The 21,496-nt window shown below is 45.7% G+C and overlaps 1 protein-coding gene across 7 annotated transcripts in view; it reads right to left on the bottom strand.

Moving 5' to 3' along the window:
• Ptpn3 (protein tyrosine phosphatase non-receptor type 3) overlaps positions 1-21,496 on the bottom strand; it is a 158,254-nt gene that overhangs the window by 110,487 nt on the left and 26,271 nt on the right. The window contains exon 1 of one of the 7 annotated variants that reach the window (XM_087183590.1): positions 6,524-6,644. The exons of 5 other annotated variants lie outside the window; for them this stretch is intronic. The gene's annotated coding sequence lies outside the window, so the exon portion shown is untranslated. Of the gene's footprint in view, positions 1-5,996; positions 6,127-6,523; positions 6,645-21,496 lie in introns of those variants that run through there. One more of the 7 variants, XM_013073421.3, reaches the window with a different exon arrangement.

Raw genomic sequence — 21,496 nt, 5'->3', positions numbered from 1 at the left:
AGCATCACTCCCAAGCCATCATCTGGCATCTGCTGTATACGTGCAGAGGCAGCAGGCTCTTTTTTGTGGGCGGGGGGGGGGACACTGTTATAAAAATAGCAGGATTCAAATCTATTTACAGTATGATTGCAAGAAATAACAACATCCCCCAGGAAGGAAAGGGGTAGAGGTCGGGGAAGTTAGAAATCCCGCTGACTTTTCTCCATCCACTTCCTTCTATCTCACTTTCTCCTCATTCAACAAATATTTACTGACTGCATCTGATGGCCCAGGCACTAGGGTCACAACAGTGAGTTAAAACAGGCGCAAAGTGAGGGTGTGTGACAAAATAACTGACCCGTGCACTCCAAAAAAACTGTCGAGGTTGTGAAGGATAAAGCAAGGTTGAGGAACTGTTTTAATGCTAAAACAAGAGACTCAAGAGACATGACAACTGAACTCAATGCATGATTATGAATTTTCTTTGCTACAAAAGGGCAGTACTGAGCTAACTGGCACAACCTATAGATTAGGTAACACCAGTGTAACAACATTCATTTCATGACCCTAAAATGTGTACTGTAGTTAAGAGACAACCACTGCTTTTAAGAAATATACTAAGGGGGAATGGAAGAGCCTATCAATGATCCTTAAATGGTTTGGGAAAAAACATACATATAGAAGGATAAAATATGTGGTATGAAATGGTAATTTGGAGAAATCTGGGTGAAGAGGATATGGAAGTTCTTTGTTCTGTTCTTGTACTTTCCGGTAAGTTTGAATTAGGTCAAATACAAAGTTAAAAGGAAAAAAAATAAAGCTTAAAGGAAGTTGAGAGACAGAGAGTCAGACAGCAAGAGCAAGTGAGCAAGAATGAGAGGGAACACACTAGAGCCTGCCTTACAGATCTTACAGGGTAGCTGTGGAGACAGGTACTAATACAAATAATTACATTAATTGGCCACGAAATTGCCACCATGCAAAGTGCTACGCAGGAGAGCACTCTGGTGGCACAGGCATTTATAGGAGATGGTGTAACCCACGTGGGGAATGTAAAGGGACGCATCAAAAGCTCAGCAAACCATGGTGGAAGACAGGCACTTCCAAGCTCTCACTGGCCACCACAGCAGGAACACAGCAAGGCAGGGCTGGGGACAGCCTTGGCCAGAGCACGCATGGCAGGGCCTGAGGGAGATCCCAAGGAGATCCCCGCTGTTTTTATCCTAATAGCAGCAGGGGCATTCTAAAGCCCCCTTGGCTGCAGAGTAGAGAGCAGGCTGGAAGGGTGAGAGGGCATATGGAGGCTATTGCAGTGGTGGGCGTGGTGACAGCTGCCTCCAGAAGCACCACAAATATGCTCCTGCTGCTCCCTGGCATTTTAGTTTGCTACAAACACAATGTACACATTTGGCAACCACCTGGGGAGGATGGGGGACCACAGTGGGCAAGAGTAGGGCCTGGGTAGCCACCATTCCCTCTGCAGGCCCAGCAGTAGTGAGTGGTCAGGGACAGCTGACAAGGCTGGCCACTGCCTCTCTCACCAAGAACCTCTGCTCCAGCTCTTGAGGCTGACTCATCTGAGGGCAGTGGGTGCGGAGCCAAGCCAAGCTCCTCCTGCGCACACCACCCAGCCAGGCAGGGCCCCTTTGTGACTCTGGATCCCACCTCTTGGTCCCCTCTTTCAGTTCTGAGAACCAAGACTCTTCGTCCTGGCCCCAGAGTGGGTCACAGTGCACAGCCCTTGAAGTGACCCAGCACTCAGCAAAGCACTTACTTGTCTGGAGGGTCAAGGGTCTAGCCCCAAAGGGAAGGGACCCTTTGCCAAATTTTAGAGGGCCATTAGCTTGTTTAAAAGTCAATTTATAAGAACCTTGTTCTGCTATAATCTTCACTTTACAGATACATGATCTGTCTATGGGCAGATGTGGGTTCAACTCTCGGCCACGCTGCTTCTAAACACTATGCCCTTAGGGTAGTCACTTCACCTCTCAGATCCTCAGTTTTCTCGTTCCATCTGTACAATGGGATTGGTAAAAATCAGCAAGAGTCAGAGGCTAGAAAGCATCATTTGTTTCCTTGTGGGCAACCAGAGGCTAAGTATAGAAAATCACTCCAAACTACATGCTGCATAAACATTTGCTGAAAGCTTGTGTATCCTGACAGTAAGTCATGGGACCTGAATTTTCCAAGACTATCCCAACTGCAAATCCTCTATCCTAACTTTCCACATAAACCATTAAAAGGTCTCAAAAATTCCACTCTCTCAGCATCCAAATACCTCCTGAACCTCCTCTTGCACAAAGAAGCAGCATATTCTTTCTTTCTCAGGCTACAGATCCCCAACTTTGGTTTAGAAAATGCAGTCAGCACAGTGCTGCTGGCCCCCTGAAGGAAACAGAAATCCACAGCAGTCAGCATTCCTTCACACTCGTGGCTGCTTCTCCGCACATGGATGTCAACTTCAGCCAACGGTGGCCACACCGGGATGCACACTGGGCAGATGAGCTCTGCCCCCACCTTCCTACCAAGCAGCGCAGTATAAACAAGTAAGTTAATGGTAGGAAAGCACTCAGAATTGTGCCTGGCAGCCAGGAAAGACCGTATTCATGTTGAACAAGTACCAGAGGCATCCCTGGCACAAGTTCCTCCTGCCTCAAAGGCCACTCAGAGGCATCACTCCCAACCTGGGGAAGATAAAAAGAATTAGCATTTAGCCTGCCCTGGGTGAGGTATGGCCCCAGAAAGAGATTCAAGAGAGTATAGGAGGGGGTCCTGCACCACTGCTAGGGTTGAGTGTGCCCATCATCCCAGCTACTTGGGAAGCTAAGGCAGCAGGATCTCTTGAGCTGGTCTCAACGATAATGGCAAGACCTTGTCTAAACAAAGAAAAATAAGAGGCTGGGCTTGAGAAGAGTCAGCATGCCTATAATACACAAGGTCTCTTCATACCTCCGTTCCAGCACCCCAAATGCCACCTCTGATTAGGTTTAATGAAAATGTCAACTACTCCTTAGGGTATTTCTTGATGGCCCTCACAATGAACGGCTGCTTCATTTAGTATTTTTGATATTTGGCTTAATCCCCCTTAAGTAGTTTAAGGCAGTTATTAGATGAATGGAAGATGGATATTTTGGAGACAGACAGACACACACACACACACACACACACACACACACAAACACGCACGACTGTCTTCCTAATTCCACCATGAATCCTTCCAAGGCAGGGTCCTTTCTGCAGGCCTAGAGCCTAACACATAGTGTAGACTCAACAAATGTCTGAACTTGCTGTTTAAGTTGCTGTTTAATCTCACAGCTGTTCTTGGAATAACTAGTCCACTTCGGAGGTGGATAGAGGCTTCACAAGCAGAAGCTGTGGAAATGCAAGATCTCTGGGACTTGGAAGTCACTGCCAGATCAGATTTCAGCCAGGGGCCTACCTAGCACCTTACTTGTCTCCTTTTCAGGTGCAGGAAAGGAGACACCTGTCACCTGGGCCCAGAAAAACTGTGTCACGGACACGACCTGGTCCCGTCCCATCTGTGTTAAGAGTTGGAAAGAAGAGCCTGTGGCTGGTGAGCTGCACCGCCTCAGGGCCCAGCCAGGACAGGGTATGTGCTGAGTGCAGTGCCTTTGGCATTCCAGCCCTTACAAAAGACCCTGGGAGAGATGAGGCCTTGCTTTCTAGGAATTCACTGTCTGGTGGCAGGACACTGAGCCTGGAGATTACAGTCAAGGGGAGCTCTGTTGGGTAAAGAAGGAGGAGACTACAAATTGTTGGTCTCCTCCCAAACTGCCACAGTGCCTGTGAGTGGGGGAAGAGGAGGGTACCATGTCTTCTGTCTCCAATCCCCAAAGCTGGGGCCCTCTGGCAGATTATATCCGTTCTAGAAAACAGTATCCCTTGTGTGTGTGGACCTACAGTTCAGTTTTAATCCTCTTGTTCCTGGTCACACTCTATCTTTGCGAGCTCACCAGCAAGAGGATGGGAGGAGGGGGCAACAACGCTGTAATTAAATTTCTGGTTCATACACAACAGTCAAGGAGTGGACTGCAATCCTGACACCAATTAACAATTACCTAACTTCTTTCCAGAGTAAAATTTTTCCATGACCTTCTCTCTGTGACCAGGCCCCTAAAACATAGATCAGAATGTTAAAAGCTACTGCAGGACCTTTGGCACAGTAAGAGACAAAATGAGGACACAGGAGGATGACACACTGTGGGGTCTTGAATTTGCCTCAAGGTCACCTGGGCTCTGTCTCTTACCCCAAGCTGACTCTCAGACAGCTTGAGGGTCCATCCTGTGTCTGGCCTGGCCTGAAAGGAAAGACAGTTCATCTAGTTACCCTGGATTCACTGGAGCTCAGCAGCCAGCTCAGCATTCCGACCCAGCATTGCACCTGCACACAGAAGCAGCTCAATAAATGCTTGCCCAATGGCAGGCCTCAGCTACTCCCTAATGGCTTCAGGAACCTGGCCTTTTACAAACCTCAGCTAATGTCTAATTTGCATAGATGAGTCCTTTTTAGGAAAAGGCAAATCACCCGAGATGACGTAGGATCAATACAGAGTATTAGGCGCAGTTTACTCTACTCTAATTCTCTGCAAATTGGTATTCCATTAACTGTACTTGAGAGTTATGGGAGCTTGCTATAAACTAGAATACTTAACTAGAACAGCCTACACTCTGTCAGATAATAGCTTAGTGTTGTTAATTTTCAACTAGTCAATCTCAGAAAGGTTTCCAGCTGCCAATATACTCTACATCTTGATTTAATCATCAGGAAAGTCATCTACGTGAAGGTCTCCAGACATCAAAGGGCCACTTGATGGAGAAGAGAAAGACCTGGCCTGGGAAACTAGAAGACTTGGGCTACACCCCTGCCATGCCATACACCATGTAATCAGCTACTCAGAGCCTCACTTCCCTCATCTGTAAAATGGCAACTGCACAACCTCAGAGGGGGAATTGTAAAAATTAGAGATAATACATGCACTCTCAACCTTGCTGTAAGGCGAGGCAAAGGTATTATTATAAAAGTACAAGAGAAAATTCTCAAACAACCTAGGTTAATGACAGAGAGCCAAAATCATAAATTGGTGACTCTAAAGAGGAAACACGGTAGGGGTTTGGCAATGTTGGGGACATTTCTGGTTGGCACTACTAGGGAAAAGGGACTGCTACTGTACTCTAGTGAGGAGGGACTAAGGATTCCTACAATGCACAGAATTATCAAACCTCAATGTCATCTGTTCCAGGTTGAGAGACTGATCTAAATAATCACTTAAGAGTTGGGTCTGGGAAGAACAGAAATCTTCCTAACCAGGCTTTACTTTCTCAAATCATCTGCTTTAAACATTTGCAAGATGGATCATCTTGCAAAATAGCTCTTGTGTAAGTGAAGCCGAACTGCCAACTTCTGGAGTTTCTGAATGCATAAAACTGCCTTTAAAGAAGGTGCTCTCTGATTACAATTCGGCTGAATTGTTTTTCCAAAGCCTCTGCCTTCAGCAGAAGTTCTTCTGGGCACTAAGACAGGCCCTGAAGATGCTTTCCTAATTCTAATTTCCTGGTGAAATGGGAGCCACGAGGGTCTCTAATTGAATTAAATTCACATCACGGCCAACTGTTTGCTTGCTTTGTGCCGGGCACAGAGCCAAACACCTCCACATAATTTAGCCCACTTAATCCATCAACAACCCAGTGAGGTGGGCATTATTACCGGTTGTTTGCAGGGGAGGAAGTGGAGGCTCAGTGAGGTTAAAAGACTCGCCAGCCTGAGGTTACCAGCTGGCCAAAGGGGAGCCCAACTTGAAGGGAGGTCTCCAGTTTCCTAGCCACAGGCTCTTTCCACCACCTTGGGAAACCCAGGTGTCAAGCTGTCTCAACTTCCCATTAATTTTTAAGGCAACCACAACTTCTCAGTAAGTTTAGGTGGACAGCAAACGGGAATTTCCGGGGAGCTGGGCGCTCTCACATACACACCCCCACTGCAGCTGTCTCACCGCAGTTACCTGATAAATCATTCCTTATCGCCCGAGGAATGGGGAGGATTTATTGGCGCTGGAGTTCGTGCCAGGCCCAGGAAATGCCATCTTTGAAAGCCGAGAGGCGGATTCACTACGGGAGCCGAGGTCTGGCCGCCGCGATCCGCTCGCCCCCGCGGGCTGTGCGGCCCTCGGCGCCGCCCCGAGCCGGGGTCCTGGAGGCGCAGGGCTCCAGGGCGCGGACCAGGGCTCGGCCGCAGCGCACGCCCACGCCCGCCGCCCCTGCGTCCCGGACACCGGCCCGGCCAAGCCCCACCCGGCCCGGCCCGGCTCGCCCAGCCTTCCGCCCCACCGCCTCGGGCCGCCAGGTGAGCGCGGCGGGCGCCCCCTCCCCGCCCCGACGTGGCGCCGGGGACCCCGGGGCCGCCGCGCCTGCCAGCCCGCCCGCGCGTCCGCCGAGCTCCCGGGCCGGTGGGGGCGGGGTGGCGCCGAGCGACCCCAGCCTCGGCCGCCCGCGCCCCGTCCCCGCCCGCTGGGGTCGCGCTGGCCCGTACCTGCTGCATCCGGGGGCGCGGGGCGCCCAGGTAGGTCGCGCGTGCGGGCGGCGCGGAAGCTCGCTCGCGGCGCGACCTGGCCGCCGTCTGAGCATGCCCAGTGCCGCCCGCGGGCGGCTCCCGCCGGCCGGGCTGGCCGCGACGGGCCCGTGCGCCGGGCGGGGGGCGGGGGCGTCCGGCTGGCCTGCAGGGCGCCCCCGCCCCGCCCCGCCCGGCCCGGCCCGGCCCGAGAGCTCCGACGCGTCTCCCCAGGCCGCGGGGGCTCAGGCTGGACGCGGCCCCGGAGTTCCCTGGCGCGGGCATGCAGGTATTCCCTCGAGAGCATTTGTGGAGCACCTACTGTGTGCCAGGACCTCACTCATTGCACGCCTAGGAATGGCCAGCAGTTGGCCTCCGACAAATCTTTAAAATGAGAGGGAGCCTTCCAGGGGCGGGTCCGTGGCTGAGCTGGGGTCCCGCTAACTCCCCGCCAGTGCTGTCCGGTTGCACTAGTAAACGTCCCGTTGAAACCTACCCAACTGTGTTCCTGAATGCCTCCTGTCTCATTTGCCTCCCTGCAGCTCCGGGAGCATCTTTCTGACCATTACACTCAGAACTTGACCAGTCTCAGGACCCTTGCACATGCCTTTCCCTCAGTGTAAGAAGTCTTTGCCTAGCATTTCACGTGGCTGTCGCCTTATCATTGCACAAATGTTCCCTCGTTGGAGAGGCTTTCACTTTTCCAAGCCGTCTGTCCCTTGTCATTCTCCAAGATGCACTTAACCACTATCACTGTTCATCCATTCAACAAACACGTATTGAACACCTAGTCCGGTTCTTCACACTTGGTTAACAGACAAAAACCCTGCCCTCCATGGAGTTTGGGGAGAGGGAGACAGGCAACAGACAAACATCGAATTAGCAAACGGTGCTGCATTTGGAAGTGCTAAGTTCTGCAGAGGGAAAAGGCGCCAGGTAAGGAGGCTTGGGGTGGAGGTATCGCAGTTTTCAATGAGGTGGTCAGATCAGATCGGGTGCTTGAGATGATTGGGTGACGCCGAGAGGTGACATCTCAGCCACGCAGATAAACGAGGAACAACACTGTCGGGGAAGGGAACGGTCAGTAGAAAGACCATGAGCCGCAAGACTGCTTAGGGAGGGCAGGGTCGCAGAGGAGTCGGCAATCCGGCTTTTCCTCGGATTGGCTTGCTTGTTAAGGTTTGACCCCCTCGGGAACTCCAGCTCCGGGGCTGTCGCTACACCTGTCCCAGCCTCTACGAGGTAGGAGCTCGAAACTATCGGCTGGATGGATACGTGAAAAGGATGGAGGGAGGGATGGCTGGACCCTCCGGTCCCGACCCACTGTCCGAGGTCCGGAGGACCATCTGTACCTGGCCCACACGGACCCCGCCAGCGCCTGGCAGCGGAGTCCGGCCTGCGTGTCGCGGCTGGGGAATTCCGACGGGCCAGAGTCAGGGGGCGCCTTGCGCGCGCCCCGCCCTGCCCTGGTCTGGTCGCCAGCAAAACCTGGAGCCGCGGCTTCACCCAGCACAGTTCAGACGGGCGGGGAGCTCACTGGGCATGCTCGGGGCCGGGCGGGGCTGAGCGATGGAAGGAGGAGTCCCCCAGCCCCAGTGAAGCCCCACCTGGCTCTCCCGGCTCCTCCTCCTACCACCTCTCTGGAAAGGCTCTGGAACAAATTTTTCCGGAGCGAGGTGGGAAAAATTGGAGTTCAGAGTCCACAGACTTCGTACTCCGACCCCTTGCCCGCTGCTGTGTGATCCGGGACGATCTCCATACCCCCTCTGTGCTTCAAATGAACGAACACTTACGCTTTGACCTGGGCAGCATTGGGAGGGGGCATTGATTGAAATAAGAACATGAACTTGTTTAATCCACTTTAAAGATCCATTTAATTTTATTTTTAATTTTATGTTTTGATACTGGTTGTTGAACCCAGGGCCTAGTACATACTAAACCTGGAGCTCTACCATTGAACTACACTCCCAGGCCCAAGATCCATTTCCTGAGTGCCTATCTCAGTTATCCAACATCATACCAGTTTGTCAACTGCTGAAGGAAACAGGTTAACAGACAGAATTCTAGCATTGTACTGGTCTTCTGACAACTAGACACAAACCAACTTTTCTTTCCCCACTGTCAACGATCAACTTAAGCAATGTCCTTAAATTCAAGCTAGAAATGTCCATAAACCTCAGGGGAAAGACCTAAATTTATTTTTTTTTATTTTTAAATCATGCTTTCAAATCGCCATAACAGGAACAGGATCAAAAGGATAACAATATTTCTCAAATTGGAAACAAACTAAATGCCCAACAATAGAGAAATGGTTAATTAGGTTATGGTAAAACTGAAATAATAACTATTTGAGACGAAATTAGAAAGAGCATGCTCTAACAGGAAGCCTTATGGTACAGTGATAAGTTAAAATGCTGGAAATGCAAATAAATTGTGTAAAAATGATGTTGACACGTTCCCCAAGACTAGAAGGGAAAAGAAACCTAGGAAAATGTAGATAATGGTCTGAGATGTTTGATAGTGGAATTGTTTTTTATTTTATCTATGTGAGCTTTTCTTTAAAGTTTATAATGTCATAGTGTAATTGTAATAATAAACATAAAGATCAAATTAAAAAACTGTGTTTTGTGTAACTCTAATAATAACTCCAAAGATCAAGATCCGGTGTGGTCAGGGTTTTGCACACATTCTTGCTTTAATCTTTAGAATCCTTACAGTGGGCATTTTTTATCTTGGTTTTACAGAAGAAAAAACAACCCTGGCCCCATTCACAGCTGTAACAGGGTCAGCAAGTCTATCTGACCGCTGGCCCAGGGTGTTAGGTTAAGGTCTGCTGAGTCTCTATGTGGCTTTTACTGTGTATTGATAACAACAGGAACCCAGTATTATTTCATTTTATGTCTGTTTTTGCCTTATTTTCTCTCTCCTTTGATGTATTTGTAGGTTATGGATTACTCTGAAATGTTCCAGTCTCCTGTTACTGTTTTATTCTGAGGGCCAAAATGTTAAAGTCCATCCCTTTAATCTGTTGCACCTGGAGTGACATGACATAATTGGCAATGACAGTTGATCTTATACCCTGAGCTCCCAAATCTTATGCAAATGGGCCTTTTGGATGGACACATAATCTTCTTAGTCTGTGGGTAAACCTATCCAGATCTAGGCATTAGGCCCAGCTGGGAATAGGGGCGATGCCAAGTTCCAGATACTGATGCTGGGCTGGAGAGGACCCGCATGTATGATTGGCCCTAGGCAGTCGTTTTGGAGGAGAGTCACAACACAGTGGAATCACACTCTGTACAGACTCCTCAGGACTCTGTGGGATGAAAAGATGTTGAGCTGATGGTCCTGGTGCTAGGTCCCCTCAGTAGCTCTGCAGGGCTCCAGCTGTAGCTCAAAACACCAATAAGCTCTTTCTGTCAATAGTGCTGGCAGACGGTCCCCCGCGCAGAAATGATAAAACAACAGCAGATCAGAGGATCGTTTCATTGGAGAGGAAGATATGCCACACACTAAATATATGTCACTAGTGACGAACCAGATTCACACAAGTGTGAGGCATGAGCAAGGAGTACAGTTATTAGTAGCAGTCTCAGAAACAGCCATTTGGGCAGGAGATCTGATACAGGGCACGAAACACCAGCTATTGGTTGGGGCATTTATAGGAAGAGTTTCCTGGAAGAAGCACTGAGGATCATCTTTCACATCAACCTCAGGAGGTCTGGGCACCAGTTGAACTGCTCCACTGATTGACAGGGCAGGGCTCCCAGGTGACATGCTAATGCTCATGAATTATTTATGCTGTTAATGCAAGCTCAGGAAGGGCCCAAGAATCCGGAAACACAGGGGCAAGTGGTGCGGCTATAATGACATCAAAAGAATGTAGTATAAAATTATATGCATGGCATGTACTGTACTGTGTGAATTTACTGGTTTGAATCACATAAAACTGCCATTAAAAATGACTGAACATGAGCAGCTTCCTGTATTTCAACCAATAGATGAAATAGAGAAAAGACAAGAAAGAATTGCATCTGAATGGTACTGGTGATTGTGGTGGGGGATTGCATTTATAGGGAGAGAAACAAGCTCCAGAAGGTGTATTTTACGTATCTGGAAGATTTCAAGTTTTGGGGAATTTATTTCTTTGTATGTCTGTAGAGTTCACTAAATCTTATTTTTTAATAAGCAAAAAATGCAATTCTTTTTATTATCAGGAAAAATTAAACATTTAAAAATTGGCAAGCAAAAGAGAATGCTGTAAAGACAGAAAAAATGGTTACTCTGGAATTGTACAAAAAAGTGAGAAGCTCCTCTCATGGAGGGTGAGGCAGGTTGTGATTGCCAACAAGGAGTCCCTTGCAATGGCAGATGGTAACAAGATGTCTGTTCCTAGCCCAAGGGGCGGGGCGGGGGGCAAACAGACAGACAGACATCAGTGATCAGTGGGGAATATGCTAGAGAAGTATTAGTCAAACCCAGGAACTCTCACTCCCTGGGCCTATGCTCCTGAACTCCACTTTGAGGAACACAGACATTTATTTTTATTTATTTTGTGGTGCTAGAGATTGAATGCAGGGCCTCCTATATACTAGGCAAGCACTCCACCACTAAGCCACACTGCCACCAGAAAAATACATTTAAGTATAACATTTTATCCATGGGAAAATGTCTTTCCACTGAAAATTATCACTGAAAAGAGTTTTGTTCTGTAAAACTAACACATTTAGCATGAGTACAAGGGCAGCAGTAAGTTGACTGTTGTCAATTAGGCATTAGAGAGTTCATTTATTCATCAAATATTTATTAGGCACCTATTGTATGGTAGGCACTGCTCTCAGTGCTTGGGGACATTAGTGAACAGAATAAACAAAAATCTCTGCTCTCGAGAGCATGCATTCCAATGGAGTGAGCCACTGTGAACCAAAAGCAACAGCTATGATAATGATATGAGTTGTAAAGATGGCAAAGATGAGCCAGACTTGGTGGGGCATGCCTGTAATCCTAGCACTCTGGAAGGCTAAGGTAGAAGGATTGTGAGTTCAAGCCTACCCTGGACAATTTAATGACTTAGTGAGTCCCTGTCTCAAAATGAAAATAAACAAGAGCTAGGGAATGTAACTAGGTCCGAAGGCCCTGAGTTCAGTCTCCACTCCCCCCTCCCCCACAGAAAGATGGTAAGGTTGACAGTGATGATGGAAATGGGAGGGAAGATGCAGTTTTACATAGGCTTAAGAAACTTACTTAAGCAAAGATGAGGAGGAGAGGAGGAAGTTATTCATGCAGACATCTGCAGGAAATATCTTCTTGGTGGGGAAAAGAGCCAGTCCTAAAAATCCATGAGGGAGCAAATGTAAATGAAGGAAGTAGATGGGATCAGGGAGAAAGTAGCAGGAGATAAGTTATTATGACTTATATCCAGATCCCCCCCCCCCCAAAGCCTCATGCAATCACAGGTGGGGCTTTCTGAGGTGGCTCATTTAGGGTGTGTGATGCTGGGATCAAGGATGCAATGCTAGGATTAAAGATGTGAGTGCTACCCGCCCTAAGGATGGGTCACCTAGATAAGATATAAGGGATAGAAAGAGGCTTGTTGCTTGTCTCTTGCTGCTTGCTGCTTGCTGCTTTTGCTGTCTTCTGCCTGCCATGAATTCTTTCTCCTCTGTGATGCCCCTCTGCCTGCCACTCTGCCTTGGAACCAGCCAACTATGAATTGAAACCTTTACAAATGTGTGCCAAAATAAACCTTTCCTCCTTTAACTTTGGGTGTTGGGTATTTTATCTCAACAATGAAAAAAGTAAGTAAGACACAAGTCAAAGAGGTATGGGGCAGGAACCTGAAGGCCTTTCCCCACCACCCCCAGGAAGGACTCAGCCTTCCAGTCTGAGCTAGACCAGAAGCCAGGCCAACTAACTGGCTGCCAGATGTCCTTGTCAACATATGAAGAGGTAAATGCTTTCCCTGTAGATGGCCACTTGATGTCAGCTTGATGATAAACACAGGTTCAAATAAGGAAACCAAAAGCAAGTACTAGTCCTCCATTATAAGGGGGTCAGCCAGACAATGCACGTATTTTTAAATACTATCATAGAAGTGGAAAGATAACATTAAACAATTATCTCAGAGGATTCTCAGGCCCTTAAGGATTCCTGTGCGAGCCCTCAGAGATACAAGGAATTGAGAAACACTCTTTTGGCTGGACATGGTGGCACATGCCTTAATGCCACCTATTTAGGAGGATGAGGATCAGGAGGATTGCAAATTTGAGGCCAGTCTGAGCAACTTAGTGAGACCTTGTCTGGAAATAAAAAATAAAAAGGCCTGGGAATGTGGCTCATTGGTCCATGGGTTCAACCTCCAGTGCTGAAGGAAGGGGGGCGGGGGTGCGGCGCTCTGACACACAAGAACTGACAAAAGACCAGACTATAATAGACTTACAGACCAGCCCATAGATTTGGTGGGAAAATAAAACTGTGAGCCTGGGGACATTGAAATCCTGCTTTGAGAGACCAAACCAATAAGGATGCTTTCATCAGTGGAAAGTTGTGGCTTTAGAAACAAAGAAAGACTATGGGAAAGCAGAGGATGGAAATTGACTGATGATGTATAATGACCATACAGCAGTCATGACTGAAAGACCAGCAATAATGAAAACATTCAGTAATCCCTTTTGGAAGAGGTACAGGAGTCAGGAATAATGCTGAAGGTAGTGTTTTTCAAAGTGTGGCCTAGGAACCACCCATATACATCAGATCACCCCGGGAAGGGAATTCTTACAGAAAAGCAGACTCTGGGCCTCAATGCCAGCCTCCTGCATTTTATAATTTACTGTAAGAATCTTACGTACCCCAAAAGGTTTGTTTTTTGTTTTATTAAGGTGCAGGAGATTGAGCCTAGGGCCTTGTACATGTTAATGCTAAGCATATGCTTTACCACTGAGTTACATCCTCACCCTCCACACTGAAGTTTTATAATGTTTGTCCTACAGCCTCAGGTATATGTACAGCAGGAACACAGACTGAATAATAACTAAGGGGATGAGGAATTTTACTAAAACATCATGGTCTTACAGGTGTCATTGATGTTTGGGTGAATGGCTCTGAGGACCCAGGATCCAAGCATCAACATCCTAAAGGGGATGTACATATAAAGGAATAGAGGGGAAGGGAAGAGAAGACCGGAGTGGCATCCTCTACAGTAGGGACTTCCAGGTGTCAGGGTCTCTCTCTACCTTTGATCTTAGGTCCCTTAAGTCATCCATCACATTCTCCTGTGTCCAAGAGCAAGGTAATCACATGACTGAAGAGGAGGGAGTAATGAGGGTCGTAGTTATGGTGATGCTTGCTAAGAGAAGTGGACCTTAAAATAAACACATCAAAGTATGTAGAATACACACAAAACTGAAACTGGGAAGGTCATTACTTCTCAAGGAGGAATTGGACAAGTGTAGGGGGAGGAGCATGGAAGTTTACTTTATGCTCTAAACCTTTTTCTATCTTCTGAATTTTCTACTATGTGATGTCTAACTTATATAAAACTAAAGAAGTTCTCTTTAGAAAAAAATAAAGGAAATATGCCTAATATTTTTTCAAAATTATTTTTTCTTCCATTTTGGATCCCTTTAAATTTTTCTGCACAAGTGTAAACCCAGGTCACCTGTGACCAGGGCACAATAATTTATATGTTTTTCTAGAAATAAATATCCATGGTTCTGAAACTCTTACTCCTATTGGAAATTCACGGGGCTAAAGTATGGAACAAAAGAGAGCTGTTGGATGAGGATAAAAGAAAGAGAGGGGGGAAAAAAGTTTCAGTGACCTCAGGATCAGAAATGCTTCCCTCACAGAGCTGATAACAAAATAGTCAAAGGCAGATGGAGAATTTCCGCTGCCCAGAGCTCTACCGGAAGTCACATCCATGGAGAGAGTCATCTGAGGGCCTGTTCTTGCTCAGCTCACCATTTCATCCCTGAGCGGCTGAAAACTTGATCTGGGCCCAGGAGAAAACTGTGCTCCCAGCTCCTGATGACATTTCAGGAACGGGGATGCTGTTGGGCCTGCCTGTGCTTTGGTGACCTTCTAGTGTTGCAGGGATGACACCTCAGAGGATTTCCTCAACTGCGCCCTGGTGTCCTGCTGGGATGTCTTTCTCATTTTTTCCGTGGTATACACAGTCATCGCATCCCAGTCCAAACAGATTGTCCAGCAATTCCTCTGTAAACATGAGTCACACGTGAAGTGAAGTTAAACGAATCCATAATCAGCCAGGGACAGCAGTTTCTGAGGCATATCAGCTTCACATAAAGGGTTCAAGTCGAAGAAGGTTGGTTGTAGGCTTTCCTGCCAACATGCTGGGGCCTACACAAATACTGCTCCTCTTCATCCCTCCTGGGACATAGCACTCCAGGGGTCATAGCATGATACATTGCTTTCCTTCATTTCTTCATCTTTGTCTTAGTCTTCTTCTGTTGCTATAACAAAATACCCGAGACTGGCTATTTATAAAGAAAAGAAGTTTGTCTTGGCACACTGTTCTGGAGCTGGGAAGTCTAAAATTGGGCAGTCATATACGTTTATCTGGTAAGGGTTTCATGGTGCTTCAGAACATGGTAGAAGTGAGAAAGATAAATGATCTCATGAAGAGACAAAACAGGAGAACTGCCTCACATTATAACAGTCTGCTCTCAAAATAACTAATCAGTCCTGGGAGAATTAAGTCAGTCCTGTGAGAAAGGCATTAATCCCTCCTAAATACAGTGGACCCTTGACTTATGAACTCGGTTGATTCCCAAGGGCTGATTGTAACTCAATACAGTTGAGATCTGGATGTGTATCTAGGTACATGCTATAGATAACAGGCAGAATTAGGTCCATTAATCTAATTAATCCAAGGTGTTCATCTGTCAGGCCAGTTGTAATGTGAGGATCCGCTGTATCTAAACACTGTATCTGGTTCTCCATGTTAATGCTGATGATAAGCAGTGGGTCCTTGAGGAGATGTTTAGACATGGAGAATCAGACTTCAACATGAGTCAGGCATGGTGGCACAGGTCTGTAATCTCAGCTGCTCCAGCTGGAGGCTGAGGCAGGAAGATCACCAGCTCAAAGCCAGCCTGGGTGATTAAATGAGACCCTGTCTCAAAATAGAAAGGAAGGAAGAAAGAAAGAAGGAAGGAAGGAAGGAAGGAAGAAAGAAAGAAAGAAAGAAAGGGAGAGAAAGAAAGGAGGACAGGGGATGTAACATTGTGAAGACCCTGGCTTCAATCCACAGTACTAAAGAGAGAGAGAGAGAGAGAGAGAGAGAGAGAGAGAGAGAGAAGGAAAGAAAATTCACCATGAATTTTGTAGAGTACAAGTCATATTCAGACCGTAGCAACCTTGTAGGATTTTTCTCAATTTGGTCCCTGCTGCTACCACCTTGTGTCTTGGTCACCCTAGTCTGCAAAAGCTTTTAGCTTCTCTTGGAAGAATGAAGGCTGCTCACACGAACTGCCCAAAATGACCCAGACCACCCTTTCTGCTTGCTGAGATCCTACACATCATTTAAGGCCCATCTCAGAAGTGACTTCTCCCCAGATCATCTCGGTTATGCGGTCTTGAACTCCTGCATTGTAGGGTATTTGGTCTGTTCTTTTATGCTCCTCATCACATTTTGACTTGCATTATTTATTAATGTGATTGCCCCTTTTGGAAGATTCTTAGAAAATCCTCTGAATGATCTTCCCAATGTCATATGGGCTGTGGCTATGATTTCTAAGCAGTGTATGTGAAGGACTATGAGTCCGTTCTGAATTATCATTTGCCTTTCTACAGTGATCAAGAGTTGTGTTGTATCTAAAAATCATTTGTCAAAAACCTTCCAGAAGTTTGCTTACTAATTTGATAATCAATTATTAAATAGAAAAGAGAAATAGATGTAGCAAAATGTGTCCAGCAGTGTCCCAAATAAAATATAATTAATCAATCTATGATTAGAGATCACCATCCATTCTCAATTTCTTGTCTGTGTGAAATAATCAAAGGACTTAGGAATCCCCTGCCTCTCATCCCTGAGAGTCACCTACTTGTGGTGTAGAAGGTCTATAGGTGAAGGGCACACCCCTCTGCATTGCTAATGTTCAGTGAGCTAATTTCAAACCAGCTCCGGGGCTCATTAGCTCCAAGTTCTGGGAGAAGAATTGGGAATAACAAGGTCAGTAAAAATCCCGCATAGAACAGGGAACAGAGAGGCTAAAATAATTTGCATTCCTCGTGGTTTTAATTTCATTGCAATTCCTGATCACATACAATCTCAACCATGGGAAGCCACTCAAGCTTTGTCAGCCCCTGTGACAATATTTTGGGGCAAATGCATTGAAAGCAACCTTCATCTCTCTCAATCTCACACAGTCTGCAGGCACAGGCTTTCTTTGACTGCATAGGCAGGTGGAGGGACCCCTCCTTCTGCATTTAGATTCCACTTGATTCACACTTTAACACATTACGTACAATTGAACAAGTCTGACACTCTAACTGTGAGCTCTCACATCCTTTCTTCTTATGCTGGGAGCCTCGATAGAATCTGTTACTTGCTAAGAGTGTGATGAATGAATGAGTTGGTTGAAATAGGATTACCTTATTTTTATTTATTTTATGCTGCTGGGGATCAAACCCAGGCCTTGCACATGCTAAGCACGTGCTCTACTACTGAGCTATACCCTCAGTCCTTGGATTACCTTATTGAGATGCTGAAGTCAAGCCAAGTCCCTTGATTTGCCAAGGGTAGTGTGTTATTTTCCATTCCATTTGGTTCAGTGATATGAAAAAAATGTACATAATAGGGCTGGGGATTTGGCTCAGTGGCACCTGCCTTGCAAATGCAAGGTCCTGAATTTGATCCCCAATACCAAAAAAAAAAAGTACATAATACTAGTACATATTTCAAATGCTAGTTCATATGAGGGAGAATCTCTCAACAGCGTTATCTAAATTTTTCTTTAATTCCCTGGATTGAGGTCAGTTTTGTAGTTAATGTTGGGTTCCTGACCAAACACAGCTTGTGCCAGATATGAAAAAAGAAACAGCTAGTTTTTCATAGTTCAGATGAAGATACAACTGTGGGAATATGTACAATTCTTTCTCTAGCTCTGGTAAAGTCAATGAAAAGCCAACCCAGCTTGGCTCTCCTGTGTACTCAGATGGAAATGGGGGCAGATGAGGACTGTTAGACAGGAGGAGATGGAGCAAGAGGAAATAGGCCCATTCTGCAAGTCTTTGTTCAATAAGGCCAGCTTTGGCACAAACAGCAGGGGAAAATATTGGTCCCCTTCAGGAGGGAAAAATCTCTCTTTAGCTATGTTTTAGGAAACACTGAAACAATTTTGAAAACTTCAGTTTATAAGGAAAAAGAAAAGACCTATCTATTAAAATGAAAAAAAATGCAGATCAAGACTTAAGAACAGAAATGACTTATTATAGCACAGGTTATAACTGCCAAAAAGTATAAAACAAGTGACTGAATGGACATAAAATAGTATTTTTCATTGATTTTTTTTGCAGTGCTGGAGATCAAACCCAGGTTCCCACACATGCTAGGCAAGCACTCTACCATGGAGCTATACTCCAGCCCTCTCATTGTTATATATCTCAGAATTACTTTACAAGCAAATTGTAGTGACATGGGGAAATGCTAGTGATATAACTGAGGTGAAGATTGTAAAAAGTAAAGCTGTATTCTCAGCATAACTTGGTAATGAAAAGCACAGTTATGCACACACAAATGTAAAAAAAATGTGTTAACAAGTTTGAGAGAAGTTATTTCTAAATAATGATATGACCAGTGATTTATCTTTTTATTATTTTTCAAAAACTGCCACATACATGGCAGCACTTGAAACATTAGAACCCTTTTGGAAAAATCTATGTAAGCAGTAGCAAACACAGAACTTTAACTGTGCCCCCAGGGACAAATACACAAAAATATGGGTATACCTTTATTTCAGGGTGACAATAGCCCTGGCCATCAAAATTTTATGACTCTCCTATGGGAGGTTTAACCACAGTGCCTAAGATGCACGTGGCATCCTTGTCATCCCTTACACCAGCTCCATTTGCAACACAGAGTTTCACAATCCCCATGCGTAGGGTTGGCCACGAGCCAGGTGTGGGGACCAGCACATGAAGCTCAAGTGCTGAGCAAGATCAGTTGGGTTTCTTTCATGCAGGAACCTAGGCTGGATTACAAAGGAGAAAAAGAGAGAAGATACATAAAAAGACCCCACATTCAAGAGACAGCTAGAGCATTGTGATAGTACGCAGTGACCTCCAAAGAAGCATTCATCTTCTGGTGTCCACATCCCTGTGAATTCCCTGTCATGCCGAGCCTGTCTACATGACTTGATTTTGCCCATAGGACATCAGTGAACACAACACCGGTACTTGACAGACACGTGTACACTGGGGCTGGGGGTGGGACCCGGAGACCACCATTCTGTTAAAAAACCTGGGATTCAGGCAAGGGGTGTAGCTCATGAGTAGAGTTCCTGCTTCCCATGCTTGAGGCCCTGGCTTAACATCCTTCCTCCCAAAAAAGGCCTGGGATTAACAGCTACATTGAAAGAGACCCAGGCATGCGAGGTTTGTTTCAGCTGAACCCAGAGTAGATTAGTAGAACTACCCAGCCATCACAGTGAATCATGAGGAAAAAAAAAAATCACCCTTTTCAGCCAGTATGTTTTAGAAGTGGTTTGTTAGTAGCAATAGATAATTCAGGTACTCACAAGAGGGACTCCTGTTGCTGAGGTTACCCCTCGAATCTATTTTTTTTCCAAACTGCTTTTATGCCTGGATCACTTAAATGGAGTTGACCGTCTGTTCTGGGATTCTTTGAGATTCTCACTTTTCACTCTACTTCCCACAGTCTTATAATAACCCCGCATTACTGTAAAGTAGTGGTTCTCAAACCCAAGCATTCAAAGAGCTGAGCCAAAGTGCAAAGTGTCATTGGGGAGGAACATTATTGATCTTGTTTACTGGAACTTGCCCAGGCCTAGAATGGTGTCTATCACATGGCTAGAACTTTAACAAAATAAAATGGAGTGGACCCTCAAGTTACAACCAGCCTGACATACAAACAACTTGGGTTAATTAGGTTAATGGAAGACTCATCTGTCTCTTGTTATCTATAGTGTGTACCCAGGTAAAGATCCAGATCTCAGCTGTATTGATTTACAACCAACTTCAGGAACTGATCGAGTTCGTAAGTCAAAGGTCCACTGTAAATGAACATACAGATCCTGGGAGTTTGTTTAAAATATAGATTCTAGGTTCCATCTCTGATAGATTCTGACTCGGGTGATCATATTGTTATTAAACCTCCTGATTGCTGCTAAGGCAGGTTTAACCAATTTTCCAGCTGACTGTTTATCAGAATTACCTGGAAAACCTATTAACAATGTTAGTTCCTAATCTTTACCTCTGCCCTGCTGAATCTGAAACTCCCTAGAGGTGGAGTCTCACAGTCTGTGTTACTGAGAAGCCCCTGGGTGAACCTGGTCCACCTAGTTCACAGATAGGGCATTCGGAAATCACTGGCCCAGCTGGCAGAAGTCTCTGGGAATCACGTGGAAGCAAACACAGTCTTCTCATGCCTAAGAACAGAGAAGGTGCTGAGGATAGTTGAGCATTGTTTCACTAAGCTGTCAGGATTTTTGAAGAAAGGTTTTTGCAAGGGTAAGTATTTATTAAAGATTCTTTCTAAATGCCTCATTTGTCAAACAGAAGTGGTAACAGCTGTCTCTTGAATGCTGTGAGGACTGAAGTAAGGTATGACCACATGTTGGAACTGGAAACATCACGTGCAAGATTCTGAAGCCTTTAATGGTAAGTATGTCATGCAGGGAACTAAAATGATTCATCTGTTTTTAGGAAATTATTAGGATTTACCATGAGATCTTTTGTTCCTCTTAAGGGACATCCTGAATTCATTTGTTCAACAAATATTCATTAGCACTAAGCATATGCCATGCACTGTTTTAGGTCCTGGGGGATACAGTCAAGATTGTAACTTCATGGAGCTTATATATGAGAAGAAGACACAGTCACTGATACCTGCTTCTTAGATGACCAGGTAACTAGAGCTCCATCTTGAGAAGTGAGGAGTATGGTATCTGTGCTCTTTGTGGTGTGACTTAGCACTTTCTTCTATGAGAAGTAGATGGATTTCCACCTGCTTGATTTTGGGCTTGTCTCTGATGTACTTCAGGAGGTTAGAAGTTGCAATACAATCAGGGGCTTGAAATGTGGTTGTATGGTTAAGCTCATTCCTCTTGTGCTCTCACATCTGCCACCAAAGACTGGCCCGAGTAGATTGCTGGTTTCAGAAGGAGAAAAATGCTAAATAAACTGCAAATAAATAGTTGCTTTACAACACTGAGTTTTGGGGGTGGTTTGTTATACAGCATTGTTGGGGTGAAAGCTGACTGATACAAGGGGCTTTAATTCTATCCTTTGTGAGATCTATGTGAAACCTCTGCATTGGAGGGGCTATTTCAGAGGGATTGGGCTACTACTAGGAGAGGTTCTCATAATTTCTTACTTTAAAGTTTTAGAAGAAATGTAATATAGCCACTTGCATTAGCACCTAAGAAATCTGAGGATGTCTTGTCCCTGCAGCATAAAAGCACTTAACTAGAATAATATCTCCCTACCTGTCAGGAGGTCCCAGAGTGGTGAAATTGTTCTTGTTACACTGGCACAGAACCTGGTAGTGTTGGGTGTTCCCTACCTGTTATGAAACCAGATGAGAAACTCATCAAAATTAGCAAGTTTAATGATGTCATCTGCCCTACATCCTCTCCTGGAAGATCCCTTTCTCTATAAGAGATTATTATTGATTTGGTTTATCTGTCCTCACTCACAGAGACTAGAAGTCACTTCATTAGGCACTGGGATATAAAGGCAAATCAGACATGACTA

The sequence above is a fragment of the Heterocephalus glaber genome, unplaced genomic scaffold (assembly GCF_053883595.1).
Source record: "Heterocephalus glaber isolate CG9 unplaced genomic scaffold, H.glaber_assembly_v1.0 deba00001481, whole genome shotgun sequence".
Classification (NCBI taxonomy): domain Eukaryota; kingdom Metazoa; phylum Chordata; class Mammalia; order Rodentia; family Bathyergidae; genus Heterocephalus; species Heterocephalus glaber.
Note: the sequence above shows the minus strand (reverse complement) of the source record. Positions and strands in the feature narration are given on the sequence as shown.